The following is a 16,335-nucleotide window of genomic DNA, read 5'->3' as shown; positions in this document are numbered from 1 at the left end:
GTTTTGTCATAAAACAAAGCATAACCCTAACAAAGTCTTATAAAGCAGCAATGTGGCATCCTGACCTTTGTACTCAATGCCCCAAGCAATAAAGCAGGCATGCCAGACACCTTCGTATAGATACCACCCCATCTACTTGCATGGCCACTTTCAGGGAGCGAGAGACTTGAACCCCAAGATCCTTCTGTACCTCAATGACTTTCAGAGTCCAACCATTTCCAGTATACCTTTCCTTAACATTTGATCTCCCAAAGTCCAGTATCTTACATTTTGCCAGATTAAACTCAATCTGCCATATTTTCAGGCCATCTCCTGCTGTATCCTTTGACAAGTTTCTACACTACCCACAGGTTCACCAATCTTTATATCATCTGCATTTGGTAACAATAATTTTAATGTTACAATCAAGGTGACAAATAGCTGATATGATTACTTTGGGCAACCATATCTAAAATAGATAGAGTACAAATTTATGTTGAAGGAAACATTACAGCTCTCAGGAATTCAGAGCAACAGAATTAATCTTTTGTCATTTATATAGAGACAGCAATCAAATAATATGAATTCCATATGCACATTCCCTATCAAAGCCTGACACAGAATGATTAGTGTGTAGGTACGTAACCCCTCCCCCCCAACACAAACACACACACTGTCTCTGTCTCTATCTCTCTCTCTGACTTACAATGAGTTTCAAAACATACATCATCCTGACACCCATCACATTGTCTAACCACCTTGTAGTTCCATTGACATTGCAAGTGACAGAAAATGTTACATTCAAAATGATTTTGACCCACAAATCCTTTGTCAGAGAGGGGGAGGCCGACAGCACAGAATCAGGCCCCTCAAAACATGAATATTCACTGGCCAGAAACAACCAGCTAACAATTTTCATCCTGAGCAGCTAACATCCATTTGCATAAATGTATCATGGGATCAGAGGAGCTGCCATCCCCATCTTGTGGGTGGCATGGTGGGACAGTGGTTAGACCTGGGTTCAATTCCCGCCTCAGGCAACAGTCTGTGTGGAGTTTGCACATTCTCCCCGTGTCTGCGTGGGTTTCCTCCAGGTGCTCCAGTTTCCTCCCACAGTCCAAAAATGTGCAGGATAGGTGAATTGGCCAGGCTAAATTGCGTATAGTGTTAGGTGAACGGGTAAATGTAGGGGAATGGGTCTGGGAGAGTTGCTCTTCAGAGGGTCGGTGTGGACTTGTTGGGCCGAAGGGCCTGTTTCCACACGAAATAATCTAATCTTTATCACAATATCATTCTCCATTTCTTCATACTGCAGTAGATGACTTTGTTTTGTCTGTTTCAGTCCAACCAGAAACTAGTTTCAATTATCTACAAAGAGCTCTGCATTCCTCCTCCCCTTCCTGAGGATGTATCACCAAAAAAGCGTGAAATCTTGCTGCAATTTTCACAATGCATCAAAGGAATGTAATAACCACCCTTCAAAGAGTGGAGAAAAAAAGCCAAAATTGGTGAGTTTGAGGAACTGCTCGTTTTATTTTCAAGCAGAGTTGAACAGTATTGGTTATTCCATTAATTGAATTTGGCAGTTTACGTATTCTGCAATGCATGACAAAAAATAAAAGTCCTTTTTCCTTTCCTCCTCCCAACTAGAGTAACACAAGAGTACTGTTAATGGTGCATCATCACACTACAGGGCAGGGTAATGTCCTGTCTACATCAGAAAATAGAAGTGAATTTGCCAATTGTCTTTTCTGTACAAGGAACATTATGGACAGTCAGCTCCAATGCAGTTGAATGGTTTGTCACTTAGTTGCAAATGGATTCAGTTTACATTGATTGTTAGTTCAGCAGTTTTCAGAAAAGTACATCACTATGCACTGAAACAAAAACTAATGTTGTTCTGAAGATGAACATTTTATATCATTACTGCTTGTTAGATTCTGCACGATACACAATTCCTCCCTTGACTCTGAAGAACAGCACAGAATCCTCTCTGTTGCAGTGTGTTACATTTTCACTTATACGTAATTCCTCCTGACACTAACAATTACAGGAGACATGAACTGAGATACAGACTGGCAGCACAACAGTGAACTGACTTGCTCTCAGCTACTGGATGCTGAAAGGAGAAGAATAAAATTTGGCCTCGATTATTTCCTCAATTGACACTCAACATCACTTATCACAGCTGAGGATATGCAGTGCCCAGCAACGCCTGATAAAGTCTACTATACAGGCATACACGCACAATGTAACAATAATCTGAGACTGAAATGCAATGCAAATGAGCGTTATTGAAAAGAGTATTTTTACAGAGTTTATGCTACACTCAGACACAAACCCACAACTGAATGTAAGTGAATGAGATCCTGTAAATGTCTAATGAACCCTTACTCAAGCCTGAGGATCCTCCCTTAAGAAAAGTGACCAAACTGAACACAAATATGATCTGACCAATGATCTTTGATTGAGATGGTGGGAAACATATCAAAACTAGCACTATTGTTACTAAAAGTAAGATGACAGCAGAACTGATGTCAAATTGTCCTTTCCATTTCGACACTGACAATGAGTCGATGAAGTTCACATTCCAACAATTACTGCAGAACTGATGTATAAAAGAATGTTTCAGTAGAGGTATAATAGACTGAATGGTCTGCTTCTAAGCTGTACCATATCAATGACTCTGATTTTGATGAGAAAGGAGAGGACATGCTGTTGTGTTACATATTGGTATGAAAAATATCAGACAGAAATGGACTGACATGCAGAATAAAGCTCTTCCCTTAAAAAACATCAGCAATGTCTGGAGACAAATTGAAATTAAATGTCTCAGTGATACCACCGATCCCAGACTCTCTCCCCAAACAGGAAATGTGTGACCATAATTCAGAATGGTTCTCAGAATAGAACAGTTTCCCTTCCACCATCACCCTTTCTCCTCTCCCACCCACCCACCCCCACAGACTGAAAATCAACTCAGAAATTACAAAATGCAGGAAAGATTAAGATCCAGTCTCAAAACCCTCATAACAACTACCACAGAATGTATCGCACAGACATAGAGAATATTACTGGCTTCCACTTTGATACACAAGAGTAGAACCTGACAAATACATGCTGATAACTACACACACATTCATGTCAGAGAAACAGACAAACGAATGATGATGACAGTTACTGTGATGCAAATGTGTCACTAAGATTCTCCATCAGTCAATTTCTGATAACTTAAGTCATACATTCACATTGCAGTAACTGTTGGGGACAGATTAATAACTACACTCTCATTCACAAAGATAAAAACAGAATGACAACTACACTCCCAGTTTCACACAGCAAAAGCTGACAAGTCCAGTCTGATAACAACACTCAGAGTCATAGAGATGTACAGCATGGAAACAGACCCTTCGGTCCAACCCACCAATGCCGACCAGATATCCCAACCCAATCTAGTCCCACCTGCCAGCACTCGGCCCATTAATCGCTGCAACATTCACAGACTCCTCACACTCTCTGCTCATCTTCAAGTTAGCCCCTCCCTTTATGCCTCTCTTTCTCTGCTGATTTTCCTAATTTGCACCTATCTTACTGTCGTTCCACGTGCTGATGTTTCTCTTACCTTATAATTAATAACAACAGCATTTCCCATCCTCCAGTGCAACTTGTCACTCCTGGAGCTAGCGGAGCAAATGGGGGTGGGTCCTCCCCTTTTATTTCGAGACGGGAATCCCATGCCTGATTATCTCCCTCATTGTACTTAGAACTGCGCCTGTTAAACCTCCCAAGCCTACATCACCAACAGTTCCCATTTTATTTCAATCGATAGGGGGTATGAAGTAACATTATGTCTTGCTGTGCAGAGATCTCACTCTCTACTTCCTCTGTGTCTAGAACATTGTGATCCTCTGTCGCACTGCTCATAGTGCGACTTACATATTGCATTGACAGCAATCTTCAAACCATTGCATTGCTTTTCCATTATCTCGTTCTCCTCATTTTCTTAGATGCCTCCTCATACAGTGCAGAAAATTATGGAAAACTGTATCTCGGACTGATTCATGTGGGTGAAATGTATCTTTTTTTGGCAAGCTTATCTCCTGTCAAAGTCATCTATCTTGGCTCAAAAACTTTAACTTCCGTTGGTTCATTCCCCAAATTCCAGCAAGTAACTAACTGTTACTGACTTCTTCAACTTTAAATGTTTCACTCTTCATGCTATTCTTATCTAAACTTCAAAGCATATCCCCATGGGTTCAGTTCTGGTGTTATAGTCGTCCATGAGTAAGTTGACAAATGGCCCCTTGGGCATTATTTCTTAACTAAAGTAAAATGGACGAACAGATAGACAATGGACAATAGACATTAGGTGCAGGAGTAGGCCCTTAGAGCCAGCACCACCATTCATTATGATCATGGCTGATCATCCTCAATCAGTATCCTGTTCCTGTCTTATCCCCATAACCCTTGATTCCACTATCCTTAAGAGCTCTATCCAACTCTTTCTTCAACGTATCCAGAGACTTGGTCTCCACAGCCTTCTGGGGCAGAGCATTCCACACACCCACCACTCTCTGGGTGAAGAAGTTTCTCCTCAACTCTGTTCTAAGTGGCCTACCCTTTATTATTAAACCGTGTCCTCTGGTTCGGGACTCACCCATCAGTGGAAACATGCTTTTTGCCTCCAGAGTGTCCAATTCTTTAATAATGTCTTGATAAGATCCCCGCTCAATCTTCTAACTCAAGCGTTTACAAGCCCAGTCACTCCAATCTTTCAGCATAGGATAGTCCTGTCATTCCGTGAATTGACCTCATGAACCTACACTGCACTCCCCCAATAGCCAGAATGTCTTTCCACAAATTTGGGGAACAAAACTGTGCAAAATATTACACGTGCGGTCTCACCAGGGCCCTGTATAGCTGCAGAAGGACCTCTTTGCTTCTGTACTCAATCCCTCTTGTGATGAAGGCCAGCATGCTATTCGCTTTCTTCACTACCCGCTGTACCTGCATGCTAGCTTTCATTGACTGATGTATAAGAACACCTAGATCTTGTTGAACTGCCCCTTTACCTAACTTGATTCCATTTAGGTAGTAATCTGCCTTCCTGTTCTTGCCACCAAAGTGGATAATCACACATTTATCCACATTAAATTGCATCTGCCATGCATCTGTCCACTCACCTAGCCTGTCCAGGTCACCCTGTATTCTCCTAACATCCTCACATTTCACCCTGACACCCAGCTTTGTGTCAACAACAAATTTGCTAATATTACTTTTCATACCTTCATCTGTATCATTAATGTACATTGTAAAAAGCTGCAGTCCCAGCACTGATCACTGTGGCACACCACTGGTCACCACCTGCCATTTCCGAAAGGGAGCCGTTTCTCACTGCTCTTGGTTTCTTGTCAGCCAACCAATTTTCAATCCATGTCAGTGTTTTACCCCTAATATCATGTGCCCTAATTTTGCTCACGTCACATGCAGCAGATGCTCACAACTAGAATTGTAACCCTCATGTGGACACCCTCTGAAAGCTGAGATTGGCCACAGGAAGAATCATTTGGAAAGTTAATCAGATTTCTCCAAACAGACACTTCTAAACGCAAGCATTTCATTAAGGGACATTTTTGTAAGGCCTAAATTAGCCACGTTCCCAAGTTTGTATTTAGTAAAAAGTAGAAGGAAAATTCTGATCCTTGAGTATTGAACTGCTTAGGTAAATGTAGAATTAAAAAGGCAAGCAAAAAGTTAGATTAGATTTTAGATTAGACTAGATTACTTACAGTGTGGAAACAGGCCCTTCGGCCCAAAAAGTCCACACCGCCCCGCCGAAGTGCAACCCACCCATACCCGTAAGCTAACACTACGGGCAATTTAGCATGGCCAATTCACCTGACCTGCACATCTTTGGACTGTGGGAGGAAACCGGAGCACCCGGGGGAAACCCACGCAGACACGGGGAGGACGTGCAAACTCCACTCACCTGAGGCGGGAATTGAACCCGGGTCTCTGGCGCTGTGAGGCAGCAGTGCTAACCACTGTGCCACCGTTAGTGTGAAATCGTTAGTTGAATTCCTTGAGCAATTTCTTATAGGCAGTAAAGAGACCCAATGTATTATGAGGGAAGAGGCATAAAAAAGTTTGTAACTATGACATCCAAAAACAAAAATTGCCAACAGAGAAAAGTTGTAAAAAGAGAAGTCACGATGGGGAGAGATAAACGATTGAAACTTAAATGCAGATATCGATAATTTGAACAAATTCTAATGATAAAGGGAAGAGTGACAGAGACAGAATAAGATGTGGTTATGTTTGTGAAATCTAAACAAGTTCATTGTTATGGCTTGATAAAGTTGTAAAGTGACTAATTTTCGCCCTCAGTGGAATTCAAATATTTGTCTTTCAATAAGAGAGAGAGAAAGAATTGTCTATTGTCTAAAGAGAGAGAGCCTCATTTTGTTATGTCAACACTGCCCTTATGTTGGGCCTTTTTTGTTACTAGTGCTCTTGTCACATGGGTGTTTTCCTGGTGGTGGAAATATTGAGTAAAGTGTTTTGCGCAGTGTCTTCACTGAGTCCCTTCAGTTTCACACTGACAACACGTTGCACAAGCACAAATGTACTGCTTATTTTTCCCGTTGCAGTCCTGTGCTCTGTCACTTCTTTTCAACAGTTGGTCAATTGCACTCACTTTTTTTTTCTTTTCAGTTGTTCTCAGGAAAGGTCTTCCAATTATTTTCATGAATTATTCCTGATTTTCCTCTTTTATGACACAAGGTTTCTGAAATGGTCCCAGAGAGACAAAACTCCTAAAATATATACTAGTATCCTTAATCTGTTCCTCTCACTGCTGTGTTTTGGAGCCGTTCAGAACCACACAATTCTCTGACTGTGCTCTGAGGTAAGTTGTGATATGTGCAACTGCTCAGTATATGTTTCAACAGACTCGTTTTTCTTTAGTTCTTGTCACTGGTTTTGGATGAATTCTAATGTCCCCATGTACTTACAATTTCGTTATGCTGTCTGTCTTGATACTCAAGCTGCTTTCCAAATTTTCCTTTTCACAATCTTCCAGACGTGACTGCATCACTGCTACTCTACCTTACCCCATCTGCAGGTACCCAGCCTCACTGCAACTCAATGCATAATTTGGATGAATTTGTTGCTCGCAGAAAAATAACTGTCCAATGTAGACTGACCACTTATCCAAATTCATGGATTGTTTTTTGTAGGTTACTTATTTTACTTAAGTATAGATTCAACTGAATGACAAGCCATACCCCTTTCTCAATAATATGATACAATTTAACTGATACAGTCATTTTAATGCAATGCTGCGTTTGCAATTTTGAGTACCAGTTTTAAAAAAAAGCTTTGCTCACAACCTAATTCCTGTTTTTATTTCCCTTGCACTCAGTTAATGTGATAGCTGTTGTGATCCTTTCACAGGGAAAATGTGGTCTCTCCAAATGTGTTTCTCGGTACTTGGTGGACATGACAGTGGCAGACCTTCTGGTGATTATCCGAGACCTGACACAGGCATATTCCACAGACTTTGCACAAAGAATGTTATCACCTGCGGTACTCCATCCGTGTGTGGAATATTCATGCCGTCCTCAACTATGCAACCACTGATTGGTCTGTCTGGTTCACTGTGGCTTTTCCTTTTGATCGATTTGTGGCAACTTGTTGTCAGAAGTTGAAATGTAAATATTGCACTGAGAAAACTGCAGCTCTGGTATTGGGAACAATGACTGCTGTGAGTTGTACGAAACATGTTTTCTGGTACTCATGCTCACAGATCAATATACTTTGTCGAACATCATTCTATTTTGTCTTGTAATGTCCGCCAATGAAACATCACATTTATGGATAATGATTGGTTTCCTCCATCACCTTCTAACACCCGGGGTTCCATTCATTCTGATTCTGCAGCTGAATACTTTTATTGTCAGATACATTATCAGGACAAGCAGAGCCCGGAGAAGACTCCGGGCTCATGGCAGTGATGAGAGTCCCAAAGATACACAGATGACAAATCGAGGGAAATCAGTTCTTTTAATGTTTACAATCTTCTCAAATTTCATCATTTTACAGTCTATGTTTATGGTGTATTCCATATGGAGAAGAATGTTGTACTTTGGAAATGTGAAAATTTATCTAGACGACATTGTTCAGCTACTGAGCTGCTGCATGAATACTTTTATTTATTCACTGACCCAGACCAACTTCAGAGAGCAGTTGAAAATTTTGTTGATTTGTCCATTTATTCAGATATTTCCATATCATTAAACAACATTTTCAGCTGTAAGGGGCCCTAGCAACGTTCTCTCAGTGGACCGAAAGTTATGTCAGAAGTGATGTCCTGCATTCTTTGTTCTCGAAAAAGAAATGAATCTCTCGACATTCCTTGCATTCATTTTTTTTTCTTAAAAATACCAGAAATATTAAAACTTGACATTGAGCTTTCGCAATTAGTGGTAGATGCAAATTTTGCATGCACTGTTCATTCGGTCTCTTAGTGTTTCTGCTGTTGCCCGGGTGGTGAGTGTGGGGCTGCTGCAGTGATTTACCACGGAAATTCATCAGATCTAAGGTTGGCATTCTCCAGCTTTGTTTTTCTGTCTCTCACTTCATGTTTCCTATTCCTTAAACCAACATTTGGCTATATTTTGTGTTAGCATAAACTTTAATAATTTTAACGGTAAAACCAAAACCAAAAATCAGCAAGGGGCACATTACATCATATGTCCACCAGGGCAATAAATGTTAAAAAAAAGATGAACCATTAAGGTTCTAGGTCTCAGTCCAGGAGCATTTGAAGTAAGGTGAATGAAGTAAGTGTGCAAACAGTTATTAATGGATATTTTTATTGGCGATCACATAGACCTGGCTCAAGGTTGACCTAGGATGGGAACTCAACTTTCGCAGTTGTTACATTTTCTGTTAAGGTAGACAGACAGGGAAGGTATTTGAGGTAGCATTGCTGGTTAAGGAGGATATTGCAATAGTAAGGCAAGACATCAGCCTGGGTGATGTGGAGTCTGTTTGGATGAAGCTGTAGAATGTCAAAAGGAAAAAGACGTTAGTGTGAGTTGTATACTGTAGTTATTATTTTGGAGACTGTATCAAACAGGAAATTAGAGTTGGATGCAGTAAAGGTACAGCAGTTATTTTAGGTGATATCCATCTGCATATTGATTGAATGAAACAAACTGGTACCAACGTGATGGAGCAAGATTTCTTGGACAGTATGAAATATGGTTTCCTCAATCCATATGTCAAAGAACAGACTGTGGCTAAGCCATCCCAGACTAGGCATTGTGAAATAATTGGCAACATTTTAGTGTAAGATCCTTTTGGGAAGAGTGACCTCAAAATGGTAGCATTCTTCATTAATATGGAGAGTGACACTCTTAAATCTGAAACTAGTTTCCTGGACTTAAAGCTAATGTTGATTGTGTGTGGCATGGGTTGGCTGGGATAAACCGGCCAAGGGATGGATGGTGTATTAGCAATACCAGGTATTTAAAGAACACATGGATGAACTTCAACAATTGTGCATTCCTGTCTGGCTCAATTGAAACATGGTGGCTCAACGATGCTTACCAAAAGAAATCAGGGAGAGTGTCAAAGCCAAAGGGGATGCATGCAAATTGTCCAGAGAAAGCAGCAAACCTGGGGACTGGGAGGAATTTAAAATTCAACAGAGGAGGGCATAGGGATTAATTTGGAAGTGGAAAACGAATGTGGAAGTAAGCTTGGAGAAAATATTTTTAAAACCCTGACTGTAAAAGGGTCTGTCCTTATGTGAAGATAAAAGGACTGCTACAGACGAATGTATCACGCTTACAGCTTGAATCAGGCAAATTCTTCATGGACAACAGAAAGATGGCAGAACCAGTTGAACAAATAGCTTGAATCTGACTTCACTTAGGACAAAACCACAACCTTCCATACATGCTCGGGGTCAGAGGGTCAAGAATGAAGGAGGAACCTAAGGAAATCCTTAGTATTCGGCAAGTGGTTTCGGGAAATTGATGGGATTAAAACCTGACAACACCCCGGGGGCTGATGCTTTGCATCCCAGAGTAATTAAGGGAATGGCTATAGAAAAAGCAGATGCATTGTTGATCATTTTTCATCATTTTGTAAGTCTGGAAGAGTTTTAATAGGCAAGAGGGTAGATGATGTAATCCCAATTTTTTTTAAAAAAGAGGGAGAGAGAATACGGGGATCTATAAACTGGTTACCCTGACATTGATGGTAGGGAAAATGCTAGTCAATTATTAAGGAAGTCATAATTGAAGAATTGAAAAGCTTATTTATATACACAGCCGCTGCTCCCACTCAAATGACCATTGGTGTCGAAGGGTGTGTATTTATACTCACTGCTTTCCTTCCCGACTGCCCCTCTGGTAGACATCACTTCCCCTGCTGTGTTTTTCTAATATTACTGGCTAGCCTACCTTCATATTTGATCCTCTCCTTTCTTATTACTCTCTTTGTTATCTTCTGTTTGTTTTTGTAGCCTTCCCAATCTTCTGATTTCCCACTGCTCTTGGCCACTTAAGTAATTTTAAAACAAACTGTCTTACCTAAGCTGTAGTCTTCCGGGTTCGTTTTTACTCTGCCGCTGCTGCCACTCAAAAATCAATTTTTGTCATACGTGATAGTCCCCTAATCCTCTGGTGTACATAAATCTTTGCAGCAGTGGACCACGTTGGCATATTCTTTTCTAATTGAGATGGAAAAGTTTACAAACATCTCTTGAACCAGAAATGAAAATCTTGTTGACCTCACTCTCTCTCATACTCCAGCCTGACCTACCTTCTGAGTGCAGAAGGAGGCCTTCTTGGGCAATCTTGCTGTATTTCAACTTCTGGCAATGCTCAAAAGTGGCTTTGAGGATTTAGGGAACCAGGGGTGGATTACCGCTGTATCAGTGGATGGAAAATGGCATGTGGGTTGAATTCATTCACTGGATGAGTTTCAGCAAGCAACATAACAGAAGCAGACTGCAACCGTGGAGGCTGGAGTACAAGGGTTGTTATGTTTTGAGGTCCATGTACACGCAGAGCACTTCCCTGACGACTGAGGCAGATCCATGTTCAAGACTGCATAAGTAACTCCTTCACATTTCTTGTCAATCACATCAAAATGCTCGCCCTGCATTCAGCAAACATGCAAAGTGATGTTTGTAAAGTAGTCACTGTTATCTTGCACTTCTATTACCCTCGAAAGGTTTTTTTTTCAACTTGTCTTCAAAAACAACCTATTGCTTCCTCTCAATCCCTTTCCACACAAACCCTACACACTTTTCTTTATTTTTGTCTTTTCAGTCTCGCAATTTGAATGAGAATTCCAGAAGGTATTGTTAGTAAGATTGCAGATGACGCCAAAATTAGGGCTATTTGTGAAGACGGTTATCTAAGAGTACACTAGTATCTCGATTAGATGGGACAATGGGCCAAGGAGTGGCATACAGAACTTAATTTGGATAAATGTAAGGGATTGCATTTTCCTAAGGTATTCCAGGGTCGGACTTACACAGTTACTGGTAGGGTCCTCGGAGTGTGTCGCTCAGAGGAACTTCGGGGTGCAGGTGACGTCGCTGGTATACAGGCTGGTGAAGGTGTTGATTGGTACAATTTGCCTTCATTTGCCAGAGTTTCGGAATTAGGTCATTCTGTTGTGCCTGCACAAGATATTGATGAGGTCATTTTTATAATACTGTGTATAATGTTGGTCACCCTGTGACAGGAAAGATGTTGTTAAATTAGAAAGGGTGCAGAAAAAAAGAAATCCAAGAATATTATCGGGATTGGAGGGTTGGGTTACAGGAAGAGGATAGATAAGCTGGGTCGTTTTTGCCTGGATCGTCGGAAACTGAGGGGTAACATTATAGACATTTTAAAAATTATAAGGGGCGGAGACGAGCGTAAAGGTATTTTCTCCAGAACTGGGAAGTTCAAACCTAGAGGGCATAGTTTTAAGGTCAGATGGGAATGATGTAAAAGGGAGCTAAGGGTGGTTTGTTTATGGAATGAATTGTCAAAGGAAGTGGTAGAGGTGGGTACAATGACAAAGTTTGAAAGACATTTAGACATTTATATGAATAGGAATGCTTTAGAGTGATATGGTTCAAATACAGGCCAATGGAATTAGTTCAGTTTAGGAAACCTCTTTGACATGGACAAGTTGGGCAAAAGGGTGTGCTTCCATGCTGTACAACTCTATGACTCTCGTTTTTCAATGTGCTTCCTATATTCATCTCTACCTCCATATTTCATTGCCGTAGCCGTCACTCTCACCACGACTTGCCCAATTATCCCTCGATTTTGTGTTTATTTTCTGCACCCCTCTCCATCTCACTCTCTCTGTTAATCGATCTCTACTTGTCCTAAACTTCCTCAAACTCCAAGTATATTTTTGATTCCAGGACTCTCTCTCTCGAAAGGAGAATCTGACCAGACTTTGCATAGCAAGAAAATAAAAGTGACTGGAGCTTGATAAAGAATTGTGTGCTTACCGTGGGGTTGTAATAGATCGAATTGGCATTGTCACCTGCGAAAAAAGAAGCAAAGAAGTTGAGTTTTTCTCTGCCTGTTTTAGCAGTGACACTCAGTAATTCATGTTGTCAACTGTTTGTGTGTGCTAATTCCTGATGTCCATTGAAATATAGGTAGAAAATATTTTTTTTAATTGTAGCCCCAACCTTGCCTTGTATAGAGAGAGAGAGAGGAGAGGGAGAGAGATAGGGACACACAAAGAGAGACAGAGACAGAGAGAGAGAGACCACTGATGCTTCAACCAGATGGTCACCACACCTCAGATGAGGGAACTGTTGAGATGAACAGTTCTCAGGCAGCTTTGAAATTGAATTTACATTATTGGCGGCACCCACTAGTCATTAGAGCGAATCTCCCTTGCATAGCCTTCAGTCTATTAAATGATGGCAAATAATATTAATTGGATCTATAATTTCTCAACCAGGATGATTCCTGGGATGGTGGTAGTATCCTATAAATATTACGACCCGACACATTAGAGATTAGAAGAATGGAGGCAATCTCATTAGATTAGATTACCTCCAATTTGGAACAGGCTCTTCGGCCTAACAAGTCCACACCGACCATACGATGAGCAACCCACCCCCCTACATTCACCCTGATGAATGCACCTAACGCTGCCGGCAATTTAACATGGCCGATTCACCTAACCTGCACACCTTTGCACTGTGTGAAGAAACCAGAGCACTCATGGGAAACCCACACAGACAAAGGGAGAATGTGCAAACTCCACACGGACAGTTGCCCAAGGCTGGAATGGAACCTGGGTCCCTAGCACTGTTAGGCAATAGTGCTAACCACTGAGCCACCATGCCGCTGGTAAAGCATCATATGCTGGGAGAGCGTTTCCCCCTCATTGAAGCGACCCGGACCAGAAGGCACAGTCTCAGAATCTAGGGTTGTCAATGGATGACTGAGATGAGCAAGATTGTCTTTTCTCGGACGTTTTAGTGTCTTTGGAACTTCTTACCACAGAGAAATGTGTGGGTGGGCAGAGTCCTTGTGTATAGTTAAGGCGGAGACAGATACATTCTTGATCAATCAGTGAATCAAGAGTTACAGGGAAAGTGGATGGGAGGGATGTCGGATCAGCCATGATTCTATTGAACCGTGGAGCAAGCTCGAGGAGCCGAACAGCCGACTACTGTTGCCCGTTCGTAAGCTCCTATGATCCTATGGAATGTTCCCCGTCCCACGTTTCCATATAAATTCTGAACATGTTCTGTAAGTTGCATCTTTGCCCTGTCGGTGCAAACCAGAGTCCAGATGGAGACTGAAAAGCAACATAACTTGGATAGTTTTTCCTCATCCTTCGCACAGAGAAAAACAATCCACACACTACTCATTCCAGCGCACTGGGCTTTTCTATGAGAAGATTCCTTTCTCCAATGCCCTCACATGGTATTGGAAAATCAGGATGTAGCAATGGATTACAACTGTATCATTGACATTTCTGATTTATTTTGAGGACAGAATAGAACAAGAGTGAATACAAACACAATGCTATCACGTCAAATGCTTGTTTCAACGTGATGTGTTCAACTTCACACGAAGTGAGTCTCCAACATAATGCACACAGTGGCCCAAATGAAATGGCTTGTGTTTTATCTGCCAGTCCTTTAGCTAGCTTTTCTAAAGGAGTGTTTGTGGACTGGAAACATTAATGCTGTCCATGTCTCTTCACAGATGCTGCCAGACCTACGGTGTTTCTCCTGCATTGTCCAGTGTTATTTTCTTCAGCTGTTTGAGCTCAGCAGTATCCACGACACTAACATTCAGATTATTTCAATGTTTGTTTTTGATGTTGTGACGCTGTCTTAATAGAGAGTGAATAATCATAGAGTGAACAGGAATGAAGTTTAGAATTTCTCCACTAAAACCATTTACACATTTATCACCTTAATAATCACAAAGAAAAATGTAACTTTTATAGCGATCATTACAACTTGTCATTATGCATCAATGATATACTTACAGATGCAATCATTGTTTTTACTGTGTCTATTTTGAACTGTTGAGGATGCAGTCCTGGAACATAAAAACATCAAATGTGCTCCCGATGCAATGGGAGTTGATGGCACAAAATTCATCAAGGAATAAGTACGAGATCAAAAGGTGTATTAATGCACATCTATATGTTACATAAAGTCAAGTATCAGAAAAAAAACAAGAGTCGTTTAAAATTCTCACCTCTGAACATTTCGATGTTTATTTCGACCTGAGGGATGTAAAACAATAATGTAATGGTGAAATGCCACAAACCTGATTGTCAGTGTCAATAATATAACACAAAGGCCTACAGGGTATTCCATATCAGTATCAAAAATCAGCGAAAGCTAAATAACCACTGCAGCTACGGCACTATATGTATACACAGAACAAACAGAAATCTAAAACTCAAAGGAGAGTTGGGAGTCCGGGTTCAGGATTCTCTTCAGATGAACAGGCAGGTTCAGTTGGCAGGAAGGCAAACGTATTGTTAGCATTCATTGCTAGAGGGTTGAAGTACAAGAGCACGGATGTACCACTGAGGCTTTGGAATATTAGGATCAGTTTTAGACCCTGCACGTGTGGAAGATGGAGGGTGTCCAGAGGAGGTTCACAAGAAAGATCCCATGAATGGAGGGCTTGCCATGTGGTTAAAGAGTAGACATGTAGACGATGTTTCCAGGAGTAGGAGAGACAAGGATCCGAGGGCACAGGCTTAGTGTGAGGAGATGACCCTGGAGGAATTTCTTCAAACAGAGGATTTCTTCAAACCTGTGGAACTGATTGCCACAGAGGGCTCGGGAGACCACGTCATTGACTTCCTTGAGAACAGAATTAGATCGGGTGTTGAGTGGGAAAGGTGATCCAGGGTTCCAGGTAGAAGGCAGGAGAATCGGTTTGAGAAACACATCAGTCATGATCGAACGATAGGACAAATTCGATGCCCTAATTTGCTCGTATGTCTTCAGGTCTTATAGTCTGTTCAAGGTGCTTGACAGAGTCATTGCTGAGAAGATGATTCCTCCTCATGTGAGTGTGCAGGATCAGAGGGTACAGACTCAGAATACAGGGGCAACCAGTTGAAGAATGAGATGAGGAGTGATTCCTTCTGTCAGAGGGTTGAGAGTTTTGGAACTGTGTGTGTGTGTATGTGTCTGTGTGTGTGTGTGTGTGTGTCTTTGTGCATGCATTTGGGGTGTCCACAATCCTTGTGTATATTGAAGACTGAGATAGATTCTTCACCAGCTGGGGAATGACGGGTTACAAGCAGGAAAATGGATGTGAGGACTGAGGGGTTAGCCATGGCAGAAGTGGGTACTGCAGATGCTGGAGATTAGAGTCAAGATTAAGTGGTGCTGGAAAAGCACAACAGGTCAGGCAGTATCCGAGGAGCAGGAAAATCGACGTTTCTGGCAAAAGCTCTTCATCATGCGATCAGCGATGATTCTATTGGTGGATCAGGCTCCAGGAGCCCAACAGTATACTCCTATTTCTATTTATTTTAGTGTTATGGACTTGAAATATTAACTCTGTTTCTATCTCTCTCACTCCACAGATGCTGCCAGACCTGCTGAGTTTCTCCAGTGATTTCTCTTTCACCGAATTAGTTTCCGAATACAGCTTGGAATTCGTTAATTTGGAAATTTAAATAAAACCTCCTAAAACGAAACATTAAATAAAGCTATGAATATGTCCACTTGAAACGTACAAAGAGGAGAACAAAAGTGATGCAATCACGTTTTTCCTGTCACAATTGAGAACACCCGCAGAGGAGATAGCGATGATCACC

At 41.3% G+C, this 16,335-nt stretch overlaps 1 long non-coding RNA gene across 4 annotated transcripts in view; it reads left to right on the top strand.

Moving 5' to 3' along the window:
* Positions 1 to 15,101, top strand: part of LOC140470644 (uncharacterized) — a 31,681-nt gene extending 16,580 nt beyond the window's left edge. For 2 of the 4 annotated variants that reach the window (XR_011956584.1, XR_011956581.1), the window contains 2 exons: positions 1,322 to 1,487; positions 7,435 to 8,389. This is a non-coding gene — a long non-coding RNA (uncharacterized lncRNA). Of the gene's footprint in view, positions 1 to 1,321; positions 1,488 to 7,434; positions 8,390 to 14,243 lie in introns of those variants that run through there. The other 2 variants (XR_011956582.1, XR_011956583.1) reach the window with 2 other exon arrangements.
* Positions 15,102 to 16,335: the final 1,234 nt, after the last annotated feature.

The sequence above is a fragment of the Chiloscyllium punctatum genome, chromosome 52, assembly GCF_047496795.1.
Source record: "Chiloscyllium punctatum isolate Juve2018m chromosome 52, sChiPun1.3, whole genome shotgun sequence".
Taxonomy (NCBI): Eukaryota; Metazoa; Chordata; class Chondrichthyes; order Orectolobiformes; family Hemiscylliidae; genus Chiloscyllium; species Chiloscyllium punctatum.
Note: the sequence above shows the minus strand (reverse complement) of the source record. Positions and strands in the feature narration are given on the sequence as shown.